The sequence below is a fragment of the Petaurus breviceps genome, unplaced genomic scaffold (genome assembly GCF_028583685.1).
Source record: "Petaurus breviceps papuanus isolate PSGF00001 unplaced genomic scaffold, PetGlider_PUasm1.0 227, whole genome shotgun sequence".
Lineage (NCBI taxonomy): Eukaryota > Metazoa > Chordata > Mammalia > Diprotodontia > Petauridae > Petaurus > Petaurus breviceps.
This window is the reverse complement of record NW_027185896.1, coordinates 10,654,810-10,681,448: the sequence shown is the minus strand read 5'-3', so window position 1 is coordinate 10,681,448 and position 26,639 is coordinate 10,654,810. Positions and strand designations below refer to the sequence as shown.

General features: G+C 37.9%; 1 protein-coding gene across 6 annotated transcripts in view; it reads left to right on the top strand.

Annotated features, from left to right (window-relative positions):
- The window catches only part of DAG1 (dystroglycan 1), an 87,525-nt gene that overhangs the window by 5,887 nt on the left and 54,999 nt on the right, over positions 1-26,639 (top strand). The window lies entirely within an intron of this gene.

Sequence of the window (26,639 nt, the reverse complement as noted above, 5' to 3'; positions counted from 1 at the left end):
TTATCTTTTCTATCTGTGCTATAATGGCATACTTGGAAAACCCTAGAGAATCACCCAAAACTAAAATAATTGCTTTGGCAAAGTAATAAGATGCAAAACAAGTCCCAGATTATCAGCATTTCCATATGTTAATAACAAAAACCAGGAAGGGGAAGAGAGACTTTTTTTTTTTGCTTTTTGGAGGGGGGAAGGCAGGACAATTGGGGTTAAGTGACTTGCCAAGGTCACACAGCTAGTGAGGCCGGATTTGATCTCAGGTACTACTGACTCCAGGGCCCATGCTCTGTTCACTGAGCCACCTGCCACCCCGAGACATTTTTTTTTAAAGTAACTGTCTTGGAGTTAACCTACCAAGATACACACAGGTCTTGTATAAATCAAATACATGGAAATAAATTAAATTAAAGAAATTAAAATACACAGAAATAAAAGAAGACCTAAATAAGGGAAAATAGAGTCAGTGTTCGTTGATAGACCTTGCTGATACAATAAAAAATAACATTACTACTTATATTAACAACATTTTAATCGTACATCGATCAAATTATGTAAAGGATACTTATAGAATTAGAAGAAATAATAAAATTCATCTGGAACAACAAAATATCAAGATTATATGGGGAAATAAGTGTGTGAAGTAGAAATGAAGAGGATTTTTCATAAGAAACGAAGAGGATTTGATATCACCAGATTTAAAATTATATTATGAAGCAGTAATTTTTCGGTAATTTGTGATTAGATAAAAGAATAGAAAAGTAGACCAGTAGAACAGATTAGATAAGCACCTGTTAAAAGAAAAAAAAATAGAGCAGTTCAGTCTTTGATAAACCAAAGACCATGAAGTGCTATGGAAAGAATTAAAAGAAATTTATTGTAATGTTAATAATGGACACAAGTACAACTAATTACACTCGCATCGAAATGATTGCTACTCAAATGAATTGATTTCAACATATAAATGACTTTTCTGTCATTTTTTCTAATCCTATATCAGTATCCTTGATCTTTCTCATTTCTTATGTGATTAGCATGTATCCTATTGTGGTTATGGCATTGTTTCATAAAGGTCATTCCACTTTGCTTTTTATTCTTCACACTTGGTCTCAACTGAATTATAGTATTCCATTATGTTAATGTACCACAATTTACCTATCCAATTCATTTTAAAAAACTTATTAAGTGCCAACTCTGTGCTAGGTGCCACGATAGGTACTAAGGATACAAAGGCAAAACGTGATTTTTGTTTCCCTTTCCTTTTATATCCCCAGCATTTAGTGTTGCCTGGCACTTAATAAATTTAATAAAATAAATATCCAGCAGAGTAATTTTGGGGATGGGGAAGAGCACTAAAAGCCATGTGTGTTGGGGGCTGGAGGATAGAGAATGAAGAAGGGCTTCTTGTAGAAGGTGGCCTTGAGCTGAATTTTGAAGGAAAGTAGACAGGAGGAGGGGAGCGTTCCTCACTCGAGGGACAGTTTATACAAACGTGCAGTGGAGGGAGGTTGATGGTCATTTTGAGAGAACAACAAATTTCCAGTTTGATTGAACCCTAGAGTACTCCAAAAGAAGTACTATGAGGTCAGTCTATAAAGATAGGCTGTTAAACACGCAAGCAGAGTTTGCATTTTGTCCTAGAGGCAATAAGGAGCTGATGAAGCAAGGAGGTGGGATATTGTCAGACCCTGTACTTTAGAAATATTACTTTGAGTTGAATTGCCTTGCAGTAAATAAATAAATGAATATGAAGAATGTAGAGAGATGAGTAAAGACATGAATTGATACAAAGCAAGTATAACTAGGAAATCACTGTACACACTTCAACAATGTAAATGGAAAGAATAAAAACAACAAATAGTAAATGCTGTGTAATTATAGTACCCAACTTTAGCTTCAAAGAAGAGATGAGGAATGTATCTCCTTCCCTTTTTTTTTTTTTTTGCAGAGGGTAAGGGAATATAATATGTATGTGGAACATTGTATATCCTGTTGAATTTGATGGATTAGCTTTTTATTTTGAACTGCCTTTTATCCTCCTTCTTAATTTTCTTATAAAGGGTGGCTTTCTCATAGGGTTGAAGGAGGGAGGAATATTTAGTAAGAGAAAGATGTAAAAAAACAAAAGATACAAATGCAAATTAATAAAATTTAAAAATCACTTTGGCATATATGTGGAGGATAGATTAGAGCAGGGAAATACTTGGAAGCATAGAGGCTAGTTCGAGAGTGCAGGTAGGAAGTGATGAGAACCAGAGCTAGGTTAGTGGTCATATTTTCTGAGTGAAGGGGGGGGGCAAATTATGAAATGTAGAAGTGGACTCAAAAAGAGTTAGGCAACTGAAATGGGGGATTGGGGTGCAGCAAATGACTATAAGAGTTGAGAATGACATACGGGTTGTAAACCTGCAAAAGAGTGTGGTATCAACAAAAATAGAGAAGTTAGGAAAGATATGTGTGTGTGTGTGTGTGTGTGTGTGTGTGTGTGAGAGAGAGAGAGAGAGAGAGAAGATAATGAGTTCCATTTTGGACATGTTGAACTTAGTATGTGTATGGGATATCTAAGCGGAGACATTCAGTAGGAAGTTGGTGATGTAGACTTTGGGTTCAGGAGAGATATGAGACTAAATTTGTACATTTGGGGTATATTCTTAAATTGCTTGACATTAAATTTGTTTCTAGTTTTTTGCAGCACTGTGTACAGATAATACTGTGAATCCTTAAATTTTTTTAATAAGTTTGTAGTTTCATCAGTAATGAAAAAGTACTTGCTTTTCTGTTTTTTTTAATAAAAAAAAATTCAATAAAATTAAAATTGTAGTGGCAGCTAGGTGGCGCAGTGAATAGAGCATCAACCCTGGAGTCAGGAGGACCTGAGTTCAAAACCAGACTCAGACACTTAACACTTACTAGCTGTGTAACCTTAGACCAGTCACTTAACCCCAATTGCTTTGCCTTCCCCCCTCCAAAAAAAAAATTTGAAATTGTAAAGCAATTTTTTCCCTCCCACCTCCTTGCTCCCCTCCCCTTTCAGGGAAAAAAGAGTATATCCCTAATAACAAATAAATGTAAAGCAAAACAGATCCCTATATTGACTGTGTCCAAAAAGTGTGTCTTGGTTCTCCATATTATATGCATGAGTTCTCTGTCAGTAATGAGTAGTTTTCTTCATTATCAATATGAGTGCCCTAGAATCAGGGGCAGCTAGGTGGTACAGTGGATAGAGCATCGAGTCTGGAATCAGGAAGATTCACCCCCCCCTTTTTTTTTTTTTTTTTTTGCTTTTTGGATGGGGGAAGGCAGGGCGATTGGGGTTAAGTGACTTGCCCAAGGTCACATGGCTAGTGTGTCAAGTGTCTGAGGCTGGATTTGAACTCAGGTCCTCCTGACTCCAGGGCCAGTGCTCTATTAAGACTCATATTCTTGAGTTCAAATCCGGCCTCAGACACGTACTAGCTGTGTGACCAATAGTAAATCATTTAACCCTGTTTTCCTCAGTTTCTTCATCTGTAAGGGTGAGCTGGAGAAGGAAGTGGAAAACTGCTCCAGTATCTTTGCCAAGAAAACCCCAAATGAGGTCATGAAGAGTTAGATGTGACTGAAAACAATTGAACAACAACTCCTAGAATCATGGTTGAGCATTTGAGTTGATCAAAGTTATTAAACCTTTTAAAATTATTCTTTTTTACAATGTTGATGTTATATTGCAAATTATTCTCCTGGTTCTGCTCCCTTTATTCTGCATCAGTTCATACAAGTCTTCCCAGGCTTCTCTGAAACTATCTTTCATATTTCTTACAATATAATCATGTCCTATTAACATCCATGAGGATTTATTTTTCTACAGTCCTTTAACAACAACCCTTGAGATTTACTACTTTTAGTTATTTTTGTCGGTTTGGTGGGTGTGAGGTAACTCTTAAGTTGTTTTAAATTGCATCTCTTTGAAGATACGTGAGATTGAACATGTTTCAGGTGATTATTAACAACTTGTATTTCTTCTTATGAATACTGGCTCTTCCTGTCTTTTGCTGGCTTATCTATTACAAACTTGGAATTAACTCTGTAAGTTTATAATAGTATCATATATGTTAAATGTCGGATTTTTAATTTGTTATATTTGCTGTATTTTTCCCAGTCGTATTTTCTTTTAAATTAGATTGTTTTTGTTTAGAAATTTATTTTAATGTGATCAAACGTATCTCCTTCACATTTGAGGTAAAAATACATGATTTTATTTTCTTCCATTTAAAATTGTGTGTTTTTATGTAATTCTGATCGAATTCACTGAGGTCTGTAGTATCAGGTATGGAAATAAATCCTTTTCCTGCAAAACTGCCCACCAGTTTAACCAAGTTCACAGTAGTTAAAACAGTGAGTCTTAGGAAAAGAACTCTTCTTGTGAAAAGAATTTCACAAGAAATGGGAAACTGGTTGGCAGTTTGGCACAAAATAGGTTTGGACCCCTACCTCACACCACATATGACATTCCAAATGGATAAGTTAAATATAAATTATTGCACCATTAAAAAGTTGAAGAAGTGAGGCGGCTAGGTGGCGCAGTGAGTAAAGTGCTGACCCCGGAGTCAGGAAGACCCAAGTTTGGTTCCAGCCTTAGACACTTAACACCCACACAAAAAAAACTAGCCGTGTAACCTTGGGCAAGTTACTTAGCCCTAATTGCCCTCCAAAAAAAAGGCAAAAAAAAAAAGCTGAAGGAGAGTGGAAATTGGTTATTTCTTAAAACTCTAGATAAGGTATATTGATATATAGAATATATATAATTATATATAAGTATGTAATAGACAAATATCTAGTTTATTTATATACACACAGATTTTTGTTGTGCAAAAAGTTTTTGCCCAAGACAGTATAAGATACAAATAATTCCATTACTATTTATCTTTTTTTTCCAAGCAAAATAATTCAGTAATATATCATACTGTCATAATCATATATAATATCATGGTCTTAGAGTTGGAATGGACCTTATAGATTACCTAGTTCAGTTCCCTCATTGGTGTCAGAGCTGGTATTTGTTATGAGGTCCTCTGACTTGAAATCCAGAAATTTTTCCATGCCAGTAGTTACCGGTAAATGAAGCCTAGGTTAAGAAGATGGATGATATCGAAATATTGTTTAAATGTCTACTATGTAATTGTTTTGCATTAGCCACACATGTACAACCTATACTGAACTGCTTATCTTCCCAGTAAGGGTGGTGACAAAGGAGGAAGCGAATGAATCTGGAATTCAAAGTTTTAAAATCAAATATTCAAATTTTATATATATATATATACATATATATATATATATACACACACACACACACACACTATTATTAATACTATTTTACATGTAATTGGGAAATAAGATATACAGGCACTGGGGCATAGAGATCCACTGGAAAAGTCGAAAGGGGTATGGGAGAAAATATGGGAGAGAGCAGATTGGAGGAAGGGATATGCTGTGGGACTGCTATTTTGGGGCAGTGGGTAGGGAAAAAATGGGGAGAAAGTTTGTAACTCAAAATCTGGCAGAAATGAATGATGTAAATCAGAAGTTAAAGCATTTGAAAATAAAAAAATCATAAAAAAATAATGTAAGCTCTCTAAAAAAAAGAAATATTGTTTAAATGAAAGGTGTAAAATTAATTTGTAACCAACTATGGTGTGCCTACTACATGAAATCTTTGGAATGCTAAGTAACCTTTGCATTTGAATCTTTGATTAGTTATTGAGCCTTACCAGGTTTTTACTCTTTACTATATAAAGCTTGACCACCCGTCCTTTTCGAGGCAGGTCATACACTGTACGTAGAGTATGGGAAGGCCTAGGTTCAAACCTTATCTCTGACACTTAATAAACCTCTCTTGAACCTTGGACATCTCTTCCAGACTATAAGTCAGAGGGATTTAGGAGTTTCTCACTTATATAGCTTAGTGTACTAGCTAGATGATTTTAGGAAAATGACAGCTGCCTACTGGACAGAGGAAATTTTTGGTCTTTATAAAAGCAGGCTGGTTCTTAGTTATGGCACAACTGAAGAATAGTCCTTCTACTTACACAGATTGAAGTAGTGGTGAGACAGTTTAATTGCCTGAGGAGAAATATTCTGGGAGGTGACTAGAGAAAGTTGCGTTTTAAAAGAGCTAAAAATAGAATCCACTAAATTTAGACACAGAAGTTGGGTTGTTGATCTCTGTAACTTTTCCAGTGCGTTTGTACAGCAAAGTCTGTTAGTTTTGTTACTTAAAGAAATCTATACTAATATTTTGTTAGAAGAATCACAAGCAGGAGGGAGTTTTAAAAATCTGAACTTAACATCAAAAAACATACATTTTCCTGTATACAAAAGAATATGTGAAATTAAATTTTCTATTATGTACAGCTTGCTTTTTTTTAAAGTATATAATAAATTCAGCATATTGCTTTCAAAGCTGTCCTGAGTGTGTTTCCCTTGAATGTCTGTTCTTTTTGTGTGCATTTTAAAAAACGCTTCATTGACCCTCTTTTTTTTGTGGGGGGGGCACACTATTGCTAGTTCCTTTTCTCATAAAATGGAGAAAATACAATCTTTGTAACTAATCAGTCAGTCAACAAGTACCTAGGCTTTTACTGTATGCTGGGCATTGTTAAGTGCTGGGAATTTGAATACAAAGAATGTAACAATCCTTGTTCTGAAAGAGTTTGAATTCTAATGAGGGATAAAAATAGGTATATAAATATATACAGAAATAACAGAACATGAACAAGTGAAAGTATATACAAAGTAGTTAAATAAAAGGTAATTTGGGGGAGAGAGCACTAGCATTGGGGGTGATTAGGAAAGACGAAGCAGAAGATGATGCTTGATTTCTCTCTTGATGGAAGAGAGGGCTATTTTATGAGACCAAAAGGTAATAAGGGAGGATATTCCAGGCATGTGGGTGATGGTCAGTGCAGGGGCATGGAGACAGGAGATGAAGTGTCGCATATGTAAGGACCAGAGAGAAAGACAGTTTGGATGATAGTCACTATTTGGGAAGAAGGAGCTGGAAAGATAGGGTGGGGCCAGGTAGAATAGATAATATTAGAAGCTGAAAAGAATTTTTTTCCCCCTCTAGAGGCAGTTGGACTCATTAAGTAGGGGAAATCACATGGTTGACTAATACTTAAGGAATATTACCCTGACAGCCATGTGTAGGATGCACTAGAGGAAGGAGAGAGACTTGAGGCGTAGAGGCCGAGACAATTGTTTTGATGAGGGCCTCTGTCTAGATGGTAGGTTGTATGAGTGGAGAGAAAGGATATGATGTGGAAAATAATTGTTTAGGTGAAAATGTTACAGCTTAGGAAGAGACAGAAGAGTAGTCAAGCAGGTAAGGAGAACCAGAAAGGAGTTGTGTCAAAAAAGCCCAGAGAGGAGACAGTATCTAGGAATAAAGAAGTGGTCAAGAGTATCAAATGCCATTAATTGAGAGCAAAAGACTAACAGATTTATCAGCTGAGAGATCAGTGGTGTCAGGTATATTGTAAATGCCAGTAATACCTGCTGCTAGGGAGGCTGAGAATAGTCTATCATTTGAACTTGGGAGTTCTGAGCTGCAGTAGGGTTAAAGTTGATCTCATGACCATTAGTAGGCTCAGCACCAATATGCTGAGTGCTTGGGAGTTGGACCACAAGGCTACTAAATAGAAGCTAGCCAGCCCAGGTCTGAAACAGAAGGTCAAAGTTTCCATGCTGATCAGCAGTGAGATTGTTTCATCCTGGCAAGTGAGGGAGACCTAGATCAACAACAGCAAAAAATCACTGGTAACTTTGGGCAGAGCAGTTTCAATTGAGAAGTTAAGTACGATTGTAAAGGGTTGAGAAGTGAGAAGAGAGGAAGTGGAGGTGGGAAGTTTTTCAAGGAGTTTGGCTGAGAAAAGGAAAAATATAAGCTATGGCTTTAGGGGGTAGGGTCTTGTGAAGATTTTTTAAAGATGGGGGAGGCCTGGTCATGTTTGGAGGCAGGGCAGGAATCAGATAGGGGGAGCTTGAGGATCGGAGAAGAGGGTGATTGAAGATGCAGCTGCTGAAAGAGGTGGAAGGGGATATCAAGTGCCCATGTAGAAGAGTTACCTTGGCAAAGAGAAGAGCTATCTTTTTTGTTAGAGATTGAAGAAAAGAGAATGGGAGATGAAGTCAAGGGGTTTTGATTAACTAGTCGTCTAGATAGAGAAGATGAGAAGAGGGACCTCATGTTGAATGATCTCAGGTTTCTCAAAGTAAAAGGAAAGGTCCTCAGCTAAAAGGGAGGAGAAGAATGGAGGGAAGAGGCTTGTGTGGGGATGGGGAACCTTTTATTAAGGGGATTCTGTGAAGTTTGGATTCAGTCAAAGGGCTGCACTTGAGGACCTAGAGGGCCACATGGAGCCTCAAGGCAGCAGATTCCCCCACCCCTGAATAAAGCTATCAATTAGGGAGGAATAAAAATATTGCCTTGCTATAGTGAGGGCCCAGTTGATGTTAGATAATGTGAATTTTAGTTGTGAGACTTTGGTCAGCTGCATTCAAACTCTTATTAGGAGTGAAGGAGTATGGTAGGAGTAATCTAGGGCAGAGATTTGGCAAGAGAGAAGTGACAGAATAAGGGGCCAAGGGATTTGAGAGCAGAAGGCAATGTAGAGTTGAAATAGCTAACCTGAATTGTTTGGAGAGTAAGATTAGGGTAATATCCTGAGAAATAAGAAAGTACTAAGATGTGGAAGAAATGGAGACCTCCATGAGAAAGGTTTAGGAGGCATGAGGTATAAAGGGAAAGGATATAAGGATATTGTGGTTAGATAGAAGAATGTTAGAGTTTTGGGTCTTTTTTTTTTTTAATGGAACACTTGTAGGTAATGGTGAGATCTAGTCATCCTTATGTATGACTGAGGTGGAGTCAGTAGTAGGTCATGGGATTTTTGGCTGAGGAAATAAGAGATTAAGAAGTTTGAAGGGAGCACCTGTGTGGATATTCAAATCGTTCCTTTCACCTCTTCTCCTCCCTTTCACTGTATAAGGGGAGTCCTACAGGGCCTGTTGGGGAATTTGAAGGAATAGTGTATATAGAGGAATTGCAGTAGTACCTGATAGTACAATATCAATTCTATAAAACCAGGAAACCTTCACATTTCCCAAGGAAAGTCCTAAGTTAATGGGGATTCTAGTGGATTTTAACCCCAACTTGAGTCAATTTGGTAATGCAGCATCCAAAAGAGTTAATGTGATCTTAGAGCATCTTAATAGAAATGTGTACAGAGCAAGAAAAGAGATAACCCTGCTATATAAGATATCCTTGCATGGTCAGACTACATCTAGAGTTCTGTATCCAGTTCTGGGGGCCACATATTAGAAGGGGCACTAACCAGCTGAAGCACATCTAGGAAGATGACAGTGACCATGTTGTTATGGGGCTTAAAAGACTGAAGATGTTTAGCTTGAAAAAACAGAAAACTTTGAGGTGTCTAGAGGAAATGATGATTATAACATAGTGTGGGGTGGAGGGATTGTAGGGTCTCCATGAGAGTAATTGAGAGTTTTAGAAGGGGTGAGGTATTGGGAGAGAGGTGGAATGATAGGAAATTATGGTCAGATAAGAATGTCTTTTGTTTATTATTTATTCATTTAAAAGTTTTTTATTTAGGGAGTGGAACCCTTGTGGGTAATGGTGAGATTTAATATATGATTATCCCTATGTGTGGCTGAGGTGGAATAAAGATATAGAACTTGGGATATTAGAGAGTTTGAGGGAGTATCTTCATGGAAATTAGGCAGTATAGAGATTGGAGTTGAGGAGAGAAAATGGTGATAGTGGGGAACCGGAATCATTTTGATTCTCCTCTTCAGGTCCACTGGACTCTGATAACTTTGGAGGAGAAGAGTGAGGTTGAATTCTTTGCACAGGTCTGCCTCACTTAAATCCACTTCACTTTCTAGTCAAGACATTACCCTCCTGATGTCATTGGTCCTCTTCGAGAATGAAGGAACAACAACTGCCTGTAAGGGGGTATGAGAGAAGGTGCAGTCAATGTTGTTTATACCTTGGATTTTTGTCTGAAAATGTTTTCTGCTTTTTAAATGAAACCTAAGAAGTGATTGGTTTCCTAAGGGCAGGAAAGATACAAGGTTGATCAGGTACATATTTAACATAATATTAACTAGAAGGAGATTTTTTCATTGTATGGGTTACTAAAGGGGGGAAAGATGTGATCTGAGAAAGAGATGATTTGGTCCTGTGGTGAGCGTAAGGAGTAGCATTGTTGCATTGGATCATAGATTTAGAGCTAGAAGTAATCATTGAACCCACTTTCATCATTTAAAAAAAACACTTAAATAGCCAGATTTCTTTAAAACTCCCTCCACCATTTTGATAACCCCATTGCTAGTTCCTACATGGTCTTCTCCCCTAAATTATAAGAAAAATAAAACTCTTATATTAAGTATACATAGTCAAGCAAAACAAATCCTCTCATTAGCTGTATTAAAAAATGCATATCATCCTACACTTTGAGTTCAACTCTGTCAAGAGTTAAGTAACATGCTTTATCTTTGGTCCTCTGTAGTCTTTGCTGGTTGTTGCATTGATCAGACATCTTAAGTCTTTAAGTTGTCTTTACCTTGTTAGGGTTAGTTGTATAACATCATTTCAGACAAGTCTTCCCAGGTTACTTTCTCCAAAACTCACTTGTCATTTCTTAAGGCTCAGTAATTTTTCATTACAGTCATATGATATAATTTGTTCAGTTCCCCACTTGATGCACCTGTGTCCTTTAATTTCTAGTTCTCTGCCACTGCAAGAAAGAGCTACTATAAATATTTTTGTACATATAGGCCCTTTTCCTCTTTGTTGAAGTCTTTGGGGTTTATTGCTGGGTCATAGAACATGCACAACATAGTGACTTGGGTACAGTTTCACATTGCTCTCCAGAATGGCTGTACTAATTTATTTATTTATTTTTAAAAGCAATTGGGGTTAAGTAACTTGCTCAAGGTTACACGGCCAGTTATTTCTGGGTGTGGTGCTGAGTATCTGAGCCCGGATTTGATCCAGGTCATCCCGACACTGGAACCAGTGCTCTTACTCGCTGAGCCACCTGGCCGTCCCATGGCTGTACTAATTTACAGCTCCACCAACAATGTTTTAAAGTGCGTGTTTTCCCATAGTCCCTCCAACATTTGTTATTTTCCTTTTTTCTGAGCAGAACAGTCTTGAGATATGAACACTGATTTCAGCTTTTTAGGTGACAAAGATACCACCATCATGGTGGGGGGTGGGGCAAGAGGCTGAGGCTGGCAGGGAGGAAGTTACCAGAATATTTGGTTTATGCAGTGGTATTTTTTAACAGCCATAGTCTTCCTGGTTTGAGAAGTGTTTCATAGAATCTAAAGCTAGAAGGACCACCATGTACATCAGATCTAACTGTCATTTTACAGATGAGGAAACTGAGGCCCATTTTCAGGAAGAGATTTTTCCACAGTCACACAAGTAAGTGAAAGAGGTGATATTTGAATCCACATCCTTTGATTATAAACCCAGTCAGTCAACTTACATTTATTAAGCTATGTACCAGGCATAGGTATACAAAAATAAAAATGAAACAATCACTGCCCAATCTACTGCTGGTGAATTTTTCCTAAGCAACCTTTTTGGGAAATCATCAAACCTGGAAATTGTTTTTGGATTTTTGTCATACATCTCTTGAAAAGACCTTACTTATTGTCCTTTGCAAAAAGGGGAAGCTGGTTGGTTTTGGTCCATTTTGAGCTTGGAGCTGGTAGAGAGCATGTAGCCATACTTGCAAGATTATTTAGCTCTACTAACTGCTCAATACCATTGCCATTTTGACTGTAAGTATTTGCTAGTGAAAATACCCCACTGAAGGGGAAATATTTATATGGTTTGAATGGACTCAAAAGTAGCTGCTTGCTGAACTAAATGTTTTATTTGGAAAACACTTGTCAGCATATCTGTAGTCTAAATCTAGAAAGCAAGCCTCTAAGGAAAAGGAGTAGTTACTCAATCATGAGTATTTTATGAGAATTCACTTTGGAAGAAGTTTCTGTGTTTTTAAAAGTGAAGTCTTATATATATTTTTGTGGAGCAAAAAACATAATAATTGAAATTTAGGCTTAATTTCACTATGACTTTCTTATAGTTATGTAGGGTACGTGCTGATTAGGTATTTTAAGAGTACCCCTTAAAACTTTCTTGCCTTACACATAGTATGTTCAATAAATATTTATTTGATTTCTTTGAAGGAGGTCTTCTTCAAGAGGCTAATAGTTTAGATGGTGTATTCTCTCCACTGTAATCCAGCAAAGATGACCACACTCTTCCTTTTACTCTTAGCGTGACTGTAGGCCTGTACTCTTTCTGATCTAGCTTTGTAATTAGGGGATTTAGGTCAGTTTTAGTACATGAGTGAGAAGAGAAAATGTGAGACAGAAATGAAGGAAGACTACATAAAAATGTTAACTTTCTGACTTAAAAAATGTTAGAGAATATCTGGTCTGCATAGCCATGTACAAATTGATTGTGATCCATTGAACTACCATATTGATCTGAATATAGATGGTACATTTTCATCAGGTCTGGCTTATATAAAGTTGAGTTGCCACCTGTTGCTGATGTTATTTTTCAGCATATCTCTATATCTTTTTCCTTTAAAAGGTATTTTATCTTAAAGGTACAACACTACCAGGATCAATAAGGTATTTTATTCACTTGAATTTGAATGTGTAGCTGTTCATAGATACTACTTGGTTGCTGATAAATAGCTAATCATAACTTGTGTTTTGGCCTGTTTTCTGTCATTGATTAATAGTATTTCTTTGGGGCACTACTTTCAGAAATCTTGTCTTGGGTAGTTTCGTCTAGGTGGTAGCAATAGCCTCTGGGTATGGGAGGAATGTCTGTGAATGGTCATTTTTAGGGGCATCCTATAGGCTTAGAATATACTCAATCTGGTTAGTATTTTTTCTCCTCTTGCCCAATAAAATGTACTGTCCTCTACATTTTGTGGTAAAGATGTTGGGAGGCAATTACACTTTACATTTTTATAGTGTTATGATTATCTTTCTAAGGCCCAAAGGTAACATATGGACCATTTCATTGTCTTCATTTTCTGTAAGAGGAACTTGAACAACAAGCACCCTAGCATACCCAGGATGCCTGCTGTATCAGCAATGCCATATTCATAATGCCTATAGAGATTACAAATATGCTGATATAATTATCCATTAGAAAATACGTCATGTTTGCCATATGAGGAAATAAACTAGAAAATTTATTAAGATACCAAAAGACTGAGTCCCAAAACCAGAAAGTGAAAGCCATCAGAGTAGTTATGACATTGGCACAGGTAGATAAAGTAGAAAGCACCCACATTTTCAAGCCTTTAAAACAGAACAGGCTACCTCAGGCAAAGGTCCTCCTCTCCCCACTCACAGCAACCACCCAGCGTCCTGGAAGAGCGCTCCCAGCAGCTCCGGCCCCTGGCAGTCCTCAGCAGGAGTCCTTAGCAGAAAGTCCTTAGCAGTTCTAACTCAAAAAGGGCTTCGCGCTGCCACTGCCTCTGCTGCTGCCGCCGTCACCACCACCGCCAGCCACCGAAGGAACGCTAGCTTGGCTTCCGCTTCCTCTTGCTCCGCCCCTTCCTGCTACGTCAGCAAGTCCAACGGGGCATGGAAGATCTTTAAATCCCATAACCCTTACACCTGCTAGTACAGGTTCTTTGATCTGCTTTTCTAAAGGAAAGCAATTCAAAAGGGGTTAACAGTCTAACTTTAATCAAACATATATATATAAAATTCACTTAGTTCAGGGGAAAGAGCACCCTGAACTTCAGAAAATGTAAACAGAAATTACAAACAGATAAAAAATACAGATAGAGAAAATAGCACAATTCAACAGACCAACAGACAGGGCTTCTAGCTGTCTGACCATGACATACCTCTATATACCATAGAGAAAAGCACCAACATCTGGGTTTTCAAAACTGGGGCAGGGGTGGGGGGGGAAGGGCTCAATGGCTACTACCCAGAGTCTCATCTGGCTAGATCATACAACTCTTCCCATAAGTGAGCCCCAAAGCAAAACCTTACCTCAGGGTTTATATAGCCTTCTCCAGGGTCAGAGAACATCACAACCTTTGTGACCCACTGCCTAATTACAAAGTAACAAAAGGTGTGGGCCTTCCTGAAAAAAAGCCTCCCTTAAGCAAGCTTCTCTTGTTGGGCTCCAAGTGAGGCCCATTAAGGGGCAGGGAAGATTCAAATTTCCTTACTGTTACAGGAACCTGAATCATAGGGAATAAATATCAGCAGTTTACTGAGGTCATACAAGTTGGTTTGGGGAAGAAAGGAAGGAAGGAAATAAGCATTTATTAAATATCTGTTATGTGTGTGCTCTGACCCTGTACTAGGTGCTCTATAAATATTTTCTCATTTGAACTTCATAACAGGGTAGATGCTATTATTATCCCCATTTTACAGCAGAGGTAACTGAGGATAAATTGACTTACCTAGGGTCAAATGGCTAGTAAGTATCTAAGCTGGATTTGAACTCAGGACTTCCTGACTCTAGAGCAGGAGTGGGAAACCTGTGACCTGCAGTTCACATATGACCCTCGAGGTCTTCAAGTGTGACCCTTTGATGGAATTCAAACTTCACAGAACAAATCTTTTTATTTATTTTAGAGGAAATTTGTGCAAGTACAGAACAAATCCTTTTATTAAAGGGATTTGTTCTTTGAAGTTTGGATTCTGTCAAAGGGCTGCACTTGCGGACCTAGAGGGTCACATGTGACCTTGAGGCTGCAGGTTCCCCACCCTTGCTTTAGATCAAATGCTCTATATATACATGTGCTATCTAACTATCTCAAGGGGAAAGGAAAAAATTTTAGTAATAATAACTGGCATTCATATGGGGGTTTAAAGTTTACAAAATGCACTTAACATCATCTCCTTTTTTGTACTTTTTAGCAAACCTAGCAACTCTCTGAAGTGAAGGTAAATAAATATTTTCTCCGTTTTCTGGATGAGGAAACTGGGGCTCATAGATGTTAAGTGATTTGTCTGTGGTCACTTAAAGAGTTAGTGGCATTGCCAGTAGTAGAGCCTGGGCATCCTGGCTTGGCGCGTTTACTCCTAGATCATATACAAGACATGTGTTTAATATCTTCAAGTCTAATAGCTCTTCTTGTACAGTACACTGCCTCTTAAAAATAGATGGAAGCCTTGGAGATTCTTCAACTCTCCAACTCCCAGTTCTCTGGAGCAAAATGGAGATATGATTCTGGTCAAACCAGTCCTCCAGGAAACCCAAGTTGTAACATGTTTTAACTTTTGTAGAGTTGGGAGATGGCTGCTTGGATTGGGCCTGGACAGAAAAGAAATGAAAATCTTCATTGAAAACTGCTCACGGCTCAGTATTAAACAGTTGGCTTAACTTTGGTAACATATGGTTTTCCTTGACACCTGTCTTCCATTCCCTCTTATTTTGCAACTTATTTTTTTTATTCTGTTCATTCTTTTTGTCTGATTTCTCCCATTCTCTTTTTTTTTATCCCTTTTTCTTCTACCTTCCCTGTTTTCATTTATTTTTCATCTTTCTCCATTCCATTATAGTATAGTAGGATTCAGAGTTAAAAAGGACATTACTTTTCCTTTCTTTGTTTTTCTAACTTCTCTCTTTTTATTAAGAACATTGTGGGAGAAATGGACAGAACATTGGACATCGAGTCCAGACCCCAGGGTTTTAATCATGACTTTACTATTAAATTACTGTTACCTTGAAAAAACACCTCTTTAGTCTTCAGAAAGATGAATTCAAATGTGGCCTCAGACACTTATTAACTGTGTGACCTTGGACAAATCATTTAACCTAGTTCTCAGTTTCCTTATCTGTGAAGTGTTTATAATAATAACCTCCCAGGGTTGTTGTGAGGAATCTATAAAGTGCTTCTCAGGGTGCCTAGTATATAGCAGGCACTATATAAATACTAGCTATAATAATAATTTTTCATTTTCACCCTGTGTAAAATGATAATTGTATTTACTTATTTTTTTTTGCTTTTTGGAGGGCAATTGGGTTTAAGTGACTTGCCCAAGGTCACACAGCTAGTTTTTGTGTTAAGTGTCTGAGGTCAGATTTGAACTTAGGTCCTCCTGACTCCAGGGCTGGTGCTCTATTCACTGTGTCACCTAGCTGCCCCAGTATTTAGATAACCTCTAAAGCTCTCTTCAGCTGCAGAAATCCATGATTATGATTATTGTTTCTTGCTAACAGCTTTGTGAGAAACCTTTCCTGCTTTTCTCTCTGGGGCACTGATTGAGCTGTCCAGAAGCAGGAAGAAGTAGATGAAACTTTCGCAGGACTTGCACCTCCTCTGTCTTTGAAAAGTGTTAATAGCTTTCATTTGTTTCAGACTGAGTGGACTAAGGGGACAATAGAATGGGTAGGATTTTTGTAGAAAGGCTTTCTGTTTTATAGCCTTTGAATTGAAAGAAATAAAAAGTAAATGGTGATTCCTTTTCAGAGAGATTCCTTGTATTTTCGATTGTCGTCTAATGTCATAGACTCTGAGCTTGGAGGGACCAGAGAGATCTCACTTAAACACTTTCCATTTATAGAGGAACAAATTGGCTTAGGTCTAGTGTGTATGTGTATTTGCCACTGGCATTGACTCTTGGTACTTCTCTAAGCCAGTTGGTGACATTTCAACATTCCATTGTAGTTTATTACATTGGCATGTTGAGGTGGAAGATGTTATGGTATGTTATCTCTTATGTAGCACATGATAGTGTTCAGTTCTCCAAGCCCTTCTTGTGGATGTATTCACAGGTCTGCGTCATAGCATTCACAGACAGCATGCCACTGTGAGATTGGCACTAGACTTTTATGATGCTCTGTGGTAAACTGGATCAGGTGCAAAAACTTGTTGCTCATGTTTAAGATGGAATTGTTTCATGGCACAGCCTCTCGCAGTTTCATTCTAAACATAAACAAGCATCTTTAGCTCATCGTTATGATGAGTTATGGCTCTGAAGCCAAATCAATTCATATTTTTTACTTTTCCATCAGCATTTCTCAGATCTATACAAATATCAGAGGTTCAGTGTTTATATAGTGGAATCAGGAAGACCTGCGTTTAAGTCCTGTCTCACTTACCTACTGTGACTGCGTGGTCCTGGCAAGCCAGTTGACCCTAGGCATCTCTTTAAGACTGTATTGCAGAGCAGATGCTTGTATGCATTAGTAGCTCTCATTGGGAGCTCCCTACACAGATGAAATAATAAATCTGGTTAAAAAAGAAGTTTTTTCTTATGTGAACCTAAGTTTCTGCTGAACTTTAGGGAAGGGAGTGTAAAAAATTCCCAAGTCAGGGAGATTTTTGACCTTTCTAGATAAATATGCTGGGGAGAGTACTCCTGGGTACTGCTCAGTAAGCCGACAAAAGTGTGTAAAACTTTTATGTTGTGACTAGAGTAAGGAAATAAGATTTTACTAGTAAGAATTTGCTCTTTAAGTTTAAAATGAGATTGCTGTTACTTATCTTGTCCCAGTGTTTGAATTATATATACCATGTGTATGTTTTATATTCTCTGCATATGCATATATGTATATGTATGTGTATACACACATATGTTTTCTTCTGGATAGAGCTTTGGATTACGAACTCATAGTTATGGGGTATGAAGAGAACTGAAGAAGTGTTTGATCTTTTTCACTGTAGTAAGATAAGCCTGTACCTAAATTATCTTATGGGTTAAGTAGGCTCTGCTGTTGTTAAAAATTTCCAAGGAAGGATTTTCCATAGGATCTTCACAGCAACGAATGTTTTATTAATTGAGTTATTTGTTCATATACCTAACTTAAATCTTTCAGCAATTTAAGTCTTTTTTTGTCAGGGAACATAGAGGAAACAACTAACTGATCATTGCTTTTGTGTACTAGAAAAAGAAATTTCTTTACTATTCCCTTCTCAAACTAAGCTCATAGAATGTTATAGCTGGAAAGGATCTGAATTTGACTGTCCCTGTGTAGCAGCAAGCACCCCAAGCGTCCTCAGGGTTTGCAGCTACCACAGGTTCTTGGATCTGCTTTGTTAAAGGAAAGCAACTCAAAATGGGTTAACAAGCTTACTTTAATCAGTCAGACATATATCGTTTACCTTATTCAGGAGAAAAGGTCAGCACCCTCAAAGTATACAGGCATAATTATCAAGACAGAAACATCAAGTAGACAGATTTCCAAACTGTCCAACCATTACATCCATACCCAGTCAACATCTGGGTTTCCACATTCTGGGTTTTTCAAAGCCGGGGGACTCTCAACAACGGCTTCCCAGAATTTATATCAAATCACAGAACATTTCTCAAAGTGAGTCCCAAAACAAAGCTACACATCAGGGCTTATATAGCCTTCTCCTGGCTCAGAGAATGTAACAACCTTATTGACCCACTGGCCAATCAAAAAGTATCTACTGAAAAACAAGCCTCCCTCCCCAGGCTTCAGGTGCACTTTAGCCTAGGGGCAGGGAAGATCTTTAAAATTTACATTCGCATTACACCCTGGTTTTAAAGAACTTGTCCAGAGGATCTTTTAAAAACCTTTCTGTATTGTCTTTTTTGTTGTTGTTGTTGCTTGACTTTGAGGAGCTTGGCATTTTCACACCTATTCTAAAATGTGGGACCCCTTTCTTAGCCCCTGGGTAAGTTCTGACTAGTACTAAATTTAGTAGCAGGAAAAAATCGCGCTCCCCCCCCCCCAACTATAAAGTGCTATGTGGCTGTAAGGCTATAGTACTATTATCGAATCTTGTTTGATTTATTGGAAAAGTCAGCATGCGTCCATGGATAGCATTTTTGAGAGTGTCCTGCTCAATTATGCTGTTTTCCACTTAACAATAATAGTTGAAACTCTTTGCAGAACGAGACTTTATTAATTCTACCACTAATTTAATGTCCTCCACTCCCTTGTGTATATTGTAAGTAGCACGTGTTGTCTACATTTCTGAGAAAATTTGAGGATGAAGTGTAATATTTACTTAGGGTTGGAATCCATTTAGTATGACTCTGTGTGATAGTAATGGAACATAAAGATTCCCCTGTATTGGCTTGGTTTTCAAATTGATTTTGTTAAAACCCAGAGCTTGTTAATCCCACCTGTGGGATGGACTTGTTGACTTGAAAAGAGAGACACGAACTGGGAGGAGCTGGTGACGTAGATTAGGAGAGACACAAGAGAGAGGCAGAAGAACTTTTTGGAAGCAGCACCTTTAGAGGCAGAGAGAGACTGAGAGGATTGCTGAGGGCCACTTTGAATTGCTGGTACTTTGTCTGTCTCTTTTGAAGGACAGTGCTGTTGTTGCCAACAGAAAGGTTTCCCAGACCCCTGCAACAACAGCTCTTAGCCAACAGCCAGGTTCCAGGACTTCTTCAATAACAGGACTGTCTTTCACCAGTGGACAAATCTGGCAAAACAACATCACAACAGACAGACAAAGTACCAGCAAAACAGCCATGTCTCCTCAGTCCTTGGCAGCTCCGGGGGCAGGTCTCAAAAGTCCAGGGCAATTCAAAGTGGCCCTCAGCAATCCTCTCAGTCTCTCTCTGCCTTCACGAGGTGCTGCTTCCAAAAAGTTCTTCTGCCTCTCTCTTGTGTCTCTCCAAATCTTTGTCACCAGCTCCTCCCAGTTCGTGTCTCTCTTTTCAAGTCAACAAGTCCATCCCACAGGTGGGATTAACAAGCTCTGGGTTTTAACACAATCAATTTGAAAACCAAGCCAATACAGGGAATCTTTATATTCCATTACTATCACACTCTGGAATCTTACAAGTGTGTCCAGAGGGACTTTGATAAGTTTGGGATTAGGATGTGAAGATGGCCATGTGTACTGTTAACCTACATCTTTCATGTTGGTCTCCTTTCCCCCCAAGACAAACACAAAACCCCAGACCAAAAAAATGCATGGCTCTTTGCTAACTTTGCCAAGTGGCTGAGATATCAAAAAGAGAAGGCCTATGTAGATTTTACTTCTTGTTTTCTGCTTCTCTATCTTGCCCTTACTGTTAGGAGACTTTAACTTCAAACATCAAGTCCTGAATGCTGGGCGCTAGAAGAGTTACAAAGTTTAAGACATGGTGCCTGCCTTCAAGTAGTTCACAGTCTAGTATAGAAACACATGTAATGGAAAAGTAGGTATCCTAATGTCAGCTCCATCCATGCGTTACTTTCCTTGTCCTGCCCAGGATTGGTAGAAGTTCTGATTGATTAGGTCCAGGGCTAGGATATGAGCTAAGGTTGACTGATCACAGACACTATCCTCTTAAGGTGGGTAGCAAATGCAAACCATTTGTGAGTTTGAGGTAAGAGAGTATGTAGAGTATGTATTATTTAGCACAAATTCGTTCCTATTAGTGAAACTTAACTCAAATCTCAAAAAAAATTATTCATCTCAACTGTTATACCTGCTTACCAGGAATATTTTAAGAAAAGGATTTAGTAAATCTCAGTATGCTGTGAAATATAATCTGCTGTTATCATTAGCACAAACCTCTTCATACCTTAAATGTTTTCATTGGCTGCGATGGCCAAATGCATTCTTCACCTGGCATTCAACCTTATGATGCCTGTCTTCTTTTACCTAGGGTTGTCCTCAAATCACAGACACATTGTCAACTTCAAGGCTGTACTTAAAATACTTTGCATTTTGGTGTAGGTCTTAAAAGAGCTGGCAGCCCACAAGTAGTCTTTGAGAATCTAGAATCTCTTCTGCATCCAGGTAAACCTTGGAAAGAGCATGTCATTGGAGGGCAGCTGAAAGGCTTCCACAGAGGAGTATTTCTGTGAAACTTGTTTGAACATAGGTGCTAAAATATGAATAGTAACGTTAATTAGGATATGTCATTTTGCAAAACAGCTTTTGTTTAGTTGTTTCTGTCACGTCTAGCTCTTTATGACCCTATTTGGTGTTTCCTTGGCAAAGATACTGGAGTGGTTTGCCATTTATTTCTCCAGCTCATTTTACAGAGGAGGAAACTGAGGCACACAGGAATAAGTGATTTGCCCAGTGTCATAGAGCTTAGTAAAAGTCTGAGATGGATTTGAATTCAGGTCTTTCTGATTCCAGGCCCAGTGCTCTCTCCAAATTAATAACTTTGCAATCATTGGTTTCCACAATACAATTTCAGGCATCAGTGTTAAGTTTGACTAGATTTTGGCTATATAGGGAAGGCTATGGGAAAGGAAGTAGTAACTATTTTTACTTTAAGCAAATAATTTAGACTCTAGCATCATGTGGGTTTCTGCTGTCACAACTGCTTTGTGGATACAATACATGTCTAAAAAAAATAAGGTTGTTCTGTCAGTTTTGTTTTTAGTTATTTTTTGGGAAAAAATACTTAAATACTTTCATTGTTTCCAGTTGTGACTTTGAGGAGACCTCTAAGGGTATCTTCTAAGTACATGGAAGGCCAAAGACAATATGAGGAACCCTAGTACCTTTTAGCCCTGATTCATTTGCCAGTCGCCTCTCCCAGTTTATTCTGGGCCTTAAGCTCAATCAGTCAGGAAGCATTTATTAAGTGCCTGCTGCATTAAAAAAGCAGTAGCACTGTGCCACCACTTCCTATGGACCATGGAACTTTTCTGTCCGACCTGCAGCTGAAGCCTTACGTGTGTATTGTCTCCTCCATTAGAATGTCAGCTCTTTGAGAGCTAGGACTGGCTAGCTTTCTTATTAGTATCCCCAACACTTTGCATATCATAAGTACTTAGTATAAATTCCTTTTTCATTGATTCATATGAGCCAGGAACTATGATAGGTACTGGAGATAACAGATATAAAGTGAGATGATGATCTCTTACCTCAAGGAGCTTATATTCTACTAAAGATTTACATAAAACATTTACATGGAGTGAATGGTCCCAGAAAAGAGTTTTGGTCTAAGCAGTCTCAGAGATTGTCAGTGGAGCCGCATGATGGTAGATTGTCTCACACTTTCTAGTAGCAATGGAAATGTCGATTTGATTATTGTTCTCTGAGCAAGAAGTACAAAGTAGCAATTGAGGGTGAGGGCATAGTAAGATGCCTAGATACCTGTGCTGGCTAGGCCCTGCTGTGTCTGGTGGAGAGAGGCAAACAGTAGCAGGGTTGATAATTCTTCTGTAATGGTTTCTGCAGTTGGAAATAGACCACTGGATTTGGATTCTGAGGACCTGGGTTTAAATACTGACATGTGTGACCTTGGGCAAATTATTTGGTCCTCAGTTTCTTCATCTGCAAAATGAGGGGATTGGACTATATGACCTCAGTCTAGTTCTAAATCTATAATTCATTTCCCCTCTCAATACTATGTAAGATTGAGGGCAAGAACTGTTGTCTTTTTGAATTGTATCCTTAGCGCTTAGAATAGTATTTTTCATTTTTAGCCTACCCCCCCTCCTTTAAAATTAGGATAAGACTTGAGTTTTGGACATGTTGAGTTTAAGATGTCAATAGGACATCCAGTTTGAGATGTCCAATAGGCAGTTGGAGGCACAGCGCTGAAGGTCAGGAGAAGAGGTTAGGGCTAGATAATAGGTTTGAAAAGAGTTGGTTAGACTAGATAATTTCTAATATCCATTCCAGCTCTAAATTCTATTAATACTCCAAATAAATGCCTGGGGTCTGGGAACTTGTTTTAAAAAAATATTTTGAGATCTATATTTCAATATATTGTTAGCTTTTGTAATCCTCTGCATTTTGTTTAATGCATTTAAAAGCATTATTTTTGAAGGGGTCCATAGACTTCACCAGAATGCTAAAGGGGTCCATGACACAAAAAAGGTTAAAGTCTTGGTCTAAGCTTGGTAGATTTTAGGTAGTTCTGTCTTGTCGTTTTTCAGTTTTAAGCTTTTTTTTAAAATTAGATTTGCAGGATTCTAGTATACTCCATTCCTAAATAGGTACTGACATTCTCATATTTTAGTTGTATTGTCCAAATGTTTTTTTAAAATATATCTTTATATATTTTTAACAATAGTATGTCTCCCAAGATATATTTGGGAAACAGACTTGTCTCTTTCTCTGTAAAAGAGGGGTTAACTAGTTGATCTCTTAAGACCCCTTAACAGCTTTAAATCCTATGTACTGATGATTTCATTCTTGTTTAGTTTGAGGTAACTAGGAGGCCATTTCAGTTGTCCTAGCCTGAGGTGATAAGGATTATGGGAAAAGAATAGATCAGATTTTTGTTCACTAAGAGTTTATCTATATTTACTTATCATCTTTAACCTGACTTTGCATTTATGTGGAATCCTCATGGGCTTACTGGATTTAAAGCTGGAAGGAATATTAGAGATCATCTACTCCAACCAATCCTTTAATTGTACTGATGAGGAAACAAGCCATTTGCCTAAATTAGCTGCTGTTAATCATTATTTCTTTTCCTTCCTAGGAAGATTCAGATTAATCAGACTTGGGTTTGATTTCTGCTTCTGATATTTGCTGCCTTAGACAGCTTTGGCCATGTCATTTCACCCCTCTGGGCCTCAGTTTCCTCACCTGTAAAATGAAGGGATATAATCAGATGATCCCAAAGACTCCTTCCATCTCTAAATATTATGTTCTCATATCAGAATCCTTACTTTTCAACAACCTAAAAAATAGAAGTTTAAATAAAGAGGAGACTATAGCTCCAGGGCTGTTCTCTGTAACTAGGATAAGCATTACTTTTGCTTCTCCATCCTTGGTAATAAGAGTAGTATGGAACTGTCTGACACTTGCATAAAGGATAATATTTCACTATCAGCAGCCCTTCATTTACAGAGGAGTCTCCAAAGAGTGAAATAGTCAGGGCTTACATTTTTTAACACAATGGTGAGAAATAGTTGAGAAAATGTTTGACAGGAATTCTCAATGAATATTTCCAGTATTAGACCTAGAGATTTACAGAAAAATATTTGTTGACACAGTAAAATAATTATTAGAGAAACAAACAGTAGGTGTTCCATAGTATTTATCTAGTGCTTCTCATGTAAAACACAAAAATCATTATTTAATCAGCTCATTTTCCTGAGTTATTTGTATTCCTGCTGTTGCTTTTGTTGGAACTAGTGTTATTTCATTGAGAGTTTCTCTAAAAAGTGGGGTATTGAAAACAGTTGATTTATAAAATCATTTTTAAAAAGTGACCCTGAAAATTTACTACTTACTAGAGAGCTTTCTTTAGCAGCTCAAGAAGCTTTATAAAGGGGTAAATATGTATTTCCCTTGTGTGCATTTCTTTTTATTCTTTGAATTGATCCCTTCTTTCCTTTATCTTTTATTGATACCTCTTGCTTTTCTATTACATTAATTTCTAAATATGATCCTCCCCTCTCCCCTTTCAGTGAGCCAAACTTTGTAATAATAATTTTTAAAAAATTAATCAAAATGAATATATCAGTTCTGTCTAACTACTGTCAGAGTACTGTGCAATTGAATTGATCCCTTATTACAAAATTTTATATTAGCCTTTTTTTTTAAAGGACATTTTGGCTTGTGAATGGCTGCTTCTGTGGGCCCCATTCCATAGTGGGTCTTAACGAAGATACCTTTGACATCTAGGCCAGCTACCTCCTTATATGAATGAGCAGTTGAGAAAAGGGGAATGACTTGCTCAAGGTACACAAGTACTGAGTAGCAGAGCTAGAATTTGAATTCAGGTCTCTCTTACTATACCATGCTGACTTTCTGTCAAATAGCATGTAAAAGTGCAGATGCTTATAGGTCAGTCTCTTCCTTTACCCCCAGTAATAGTGTACTTGCAATTTTTAGACAAAGTTTCTCAAAGGGAAATGATTATGGCTGTTAGGTGTCAGGATTGGAAAGCAAAGAATTCGTGTTTATACTCCTGTGGAGGGAGGCAGGAAGATGTAGTAAGCCACTGATAAGCCTCCTGATAGTTAACTAAATTTGGTGTCTTTATTAAGGGCAGAACCTACAGGAAGCTGCTGCTAGAGGATGTACACAAACCTTGTGGGTTTGAGATGGATGGAAAAAGTTGTTTAAGATCACCATGTAGAAGACACTAAATCATAGTGCAAAGAATTGGTTGTGTTACTTTCTGTTTGCTGGGAACTTCTGAAGTGTAGGTTGAGACTGACTGTCCTTTTGTTGTGTTCAGACAGATCTATGACTTTTTTTAGATGGTTAGTAGGAAAAGATGTAGAAGCCTTTTTTTTTTTATTTAGGAGCTCTGCCAGGGACAGTTGTCTAGTAGATTCTACTAACTTGTAGCTATTGAACTGTGGAAGCCTTTCTCTTGTCCTTTTTTTACAACTTCTCTAAGAAGTTGGTATATAAATAGGAATAGAATGTGGTTCTTTAAGATGGGAAAGAAGGGATAATTTAGTCCGTTATTCCTCTTTTTTGAAGACAGGCTTAAACTTTTAAGTTAAAGGTGAATTATTTTAAGAGGGTCTCTTTTTCAGAATGTTGACTAGTATGTACCTGTTTTTTATATGTGCTGCCTCTCCCCCTCTCCTTTCCTACTTGCTGCTGTTTTTATCAAGAAGTTTGAAGTATTGGTGCGGCCAGGTGGCTCAGTGAATAGAGCACTGGCCCTGGAGTCAGGAGGACCTGAGTTCAAATCCAACCCTCAGATACTTAACACTTATTAGCTGTGTGACCTTGTGCAAATCACTTAGCCCCAATTGCCCCTCCAAAAAAAAAGCAAAAAAAAAAAAGTTGAAAGTATTACAGCGGCAGCCACGGTAGAGTGGGAAGAGTATTGGATTTGGAGAGTGAGAAATCTGGCTCTCTCTGATTAGCATGCACCCTTGTCCGTATCAGTCATTGGGTTTTCAATAAGTACCTACTACAATATGTGCCAAGCACTGTGCTGTGTTCTGGAGATATAAAGATAAAAATGAAACAACTTTTTGCCCTCAAGAACATATTAGGGGAGACATGTATACATGTAAATATATACAAAGTAAATAAAAGGCATTTTTTGGGGGGAGAGAGAGCACTAGTAGTATGAGGAGAGATTATAATGTCATTTAGCTTCCCTGAGCTTGCATTTCTTCATCTGTCAAGTGAGTATGATAATATTTGGGTGATCTGCCTCACAAATTAGTTGGGGAAGAAAGTGCTTTGCAAACCTTAAGGTGCTACATAATTGTGAATTACTCTATTATATTTATGGTGCTATTTCTTACTCTTTCTTCAGCCTTTCCACTGAAATAGTCTACCCTCATATGCTTTTTGTTTACAGGTGAATTGAAGAGGACCACTGCTATTTCACTTCTTCCAACCTTTACTAAAGGCCTATTGGGTGCAGAGCATTATGCTGAGCCCTTGGGGAGATAAAAAGTTTAAGTGGGATGGGTATTATTATCCTGTACTTAGCCTCTAGAAGAGGGATAACTACTAAACAAGCAAGTACTATATAATATAATAAATACTATCTAAAGAGTATAAGATACATGAGCTCATTGTGAACTTGGGGGTTGGAGGTTAAGAGAATTAAGGGACAATATTTAGTCACCATTTTCTATTCTTCCCCCCCCCGCCCCCCCGACTATTCTTCTGTGATAATTGGGGTGGAAGTATTTCTAAGTGGTGTGATAAGGAACATAGCCACTGTCTCTTTGGAGTTCTAGATGAGAC